The 2500-nt window shown below is 43.3% G+C and overlaps 1 protein-coding gene across 1 annotated transcript in view; it reads left to right on the top strand.

Moving 5' to 3' along the window:
• The window catches only part of mRpL32 (mitochondrial ribosomal protein L32), a 39075-nt gene that overhangs the window by 34526 nt on the left and 2049 nt on the right, over positions 1-2500 (top strand). The window contains exon 4 of the mRNA XM_070140052.1: positions 1-2500. This exon is cut by the window's left edge and continues 187 nt beyond it; it is cut by the window's right edge and continues 2049 nt beyond it. The gene's annotated coding sequence lies outside the window, so the exon portion shown is untranslated.

Here is a 2500-nt window from a genome sequence, read left to right as displayed (position 1 = left end):
TTTTTTTTTTTTTTTTTTTTTTCTTTCTTTGAATGATTACATTGCCATTTATTTCTAAACTGTACACATTATCAAAGATTTATGTATAGTAAAGATTTCATGTAAATATACTTTTTGACAATTGAATGCTGATTATTTATAACCATTTATTAAACATACCAGAAATTATCATTCTTTCCATCAGATATTCTCTGCAGAATTTGAGAGACTTACTAGTTTCAAATTATTCAATTTTGTTACTGAAGAATTTTGCCAATGCATTAACACATTGGCCGTGGTCGGTATTTTTACAAGTAGATGGATTCACAAGAGTTCCTAAAGTCACTTACTAGGCCTACCTGATTTCTTGAGTTTGGGAGAATGCGTAACTTCTAGTACTATATATCGTTAATGTTATTACTATTGTTATTGTTGATGTTGACTCTCTTGATTATAATGACTTGGAAAATAGACAGAATAACAAATTATAATTTTCAATGCCAAAATTTAAGGAATATGGTAAAGAGTTGAGATGAGGTTGCCTTCATAGTGACTAAGCGCTTCTGCAGCTCTTAATGGATTTACAAAAATTAAAGAATAAAGTCACAGTGTAGATTGCACGTATACCCATATCAACAAATAATAGAATTGTCCAAGTTCTGTTTGTTACATAAAACTGTTAGCTGAAAGAATAATTCTCTTACCAAATAAATATCCCCATTTTGGTTACCATTAGTTGGGGTGAGTTAGCTAATAATTCACATTTTGCTTGTGCAATATACACTTTTGTGTAATCCCCCCCCCCCCCCATCCCTTGCCCATTGTTGTCGTGGGGGAGCTTAGGAGACGGAGACTGAGACCAAATGCAGGGATCTCCTCTGCCTAGGGCCTCAGCCCTTGACTAATTTTGCATGGTCTTTTCCCCCTCCAGCTTTTTGTTTCCGTCCCTTCTCTAACCCCTTCAACTATCTACTTCCTAAGGTGTAAGAGCCATGTTGAAAGGATGAAAGGCTGACCTTGTGCCAGACCTGAACGGCCTGCAGGAACCATGCGCACGGTACTCCCCTGATTTAGTTGTCTAGCCTTTACCCCCGTACAGGGCACTGGGGGGTGGACTGTTTATTTCCCTTACATAATCAAGGCTTCCCATGGCCAGTAATGAAGATGTAATACCCTTATTAGGGGCAATGAAGCTTGCCCCGTCATCAAATAGCCTCACCGGCTCCCCAACCCCAGGCTCTCCTTTGACCACGACTCCAAACACTGAAACTACTACCCACTCCTCAATACCTACTAGTGCATTACTCACCCAAGCTGAGACTCAATCTCCAGAAGACATTCCTACTCTCCCAACTTCCTCAACTTCATCACCTCTACCCCTATAACCTTCTTCATCAAACACCCCAACCTCCCATATTACTACCTTACAGCCTTATTCTCCATCTCTCTGTAATACTACTCCCCTCAACACTCCCACTTCCAGACGCCCCCGTCCTTCTACCACCACCAACCCTACAAATATCTTTACTCTATTTAGCCCAGCTAAATAGGACCGATTTTTCGTGATCCCCCTACAGCTCCTTACTCAGGCAACACTATTCTCTTTCAACAATGTCCCCAAAAACATATAGGCTGAGTCCCTTTCCGTATCCGACGCGATCGCTCCCGTCTCGTAACAGTCAGATCTTAAGCTGAACCTATAGCATTATCAAAACTAACTGATCTCTCTGGCAACCCCATCCCTGCAGAACCTCATCCAACTCTTAATACTTGTACCGGAACTGTCTCTATCTCCCCAGCAAACTGCCCAGTCGATACCAAAGATTGGTCAGATTGTGGAGAAGACTTGCTCGGCTGCCTCAAAGACCAGGACGTGATATCAATACATTACTACACCATTCCTCCTAGAGGTCATCCAAAGAAACCCACCAATGTTGCCAAAATTACTTTCAGTACACGTGACCTTCCCGTTCGTATCTACATTGGTGGACAATCCCTCCCTGTTCAACCATACCAACCTCCTCCCCGTCAATGTCAAAATTGTTGGCGATTTGGACATCCTGCCAAACACTGCCACAGACCGATACCTCCTCCGTGCCCAACCCAGTCATAACAAATCAAACTGCCCTGCACAAACACATACATGTGCTAACTGCGGCGGCCCCCATAATGTATTTTATAGAGGCTGTCCCACTTACAAGTTCAAGTCTGAGGTAGCAACTCTCATATACAAAAATGGTCTCGCTATGTGAAGCCAGACAGGAAGCACGCCGACAAGGTTTCTCTTATACTCCCAACTCCAGTAATGTCACTCGCTCTGCCCCTCCCCCTCCACCTCAAGATGTTCCTGCACCCTCCCTTATACCTACTTACTTCCCCTCTTCCACTTCTACATTTAACCTCTCCCCGTCTAATTCTTTTGCCACACTAAATCCAGACACCCCAATCTCATCTACAGCCCCAACACCATCCCCTCTCCCTCCCCGCACTACCCGCAGCAGACAGACTTGACGTTCCCCCC

The sequence above is a fragment of the Penaeus vannamei genome, chromosome 26 (assembly GCF_042767895.1).
Source record: "Penaeus vannamei isolate JL-2024 chromosome 26, ASM4276789v1, whole genome shotgun sequence".
In the NCBI taxonomy this organism is placed as follows: Eukaryota; Metazoa; Arthropoda; class Malacostraca; order Decapoda; family Penaeidae; genus Penaeus; species Penaeus vannamei.
The sequence above is the reverse complement of the archived record's forward strand: the minus strand, read 5'-3'. Positions and strand labels throughout refer to the sequence as shown.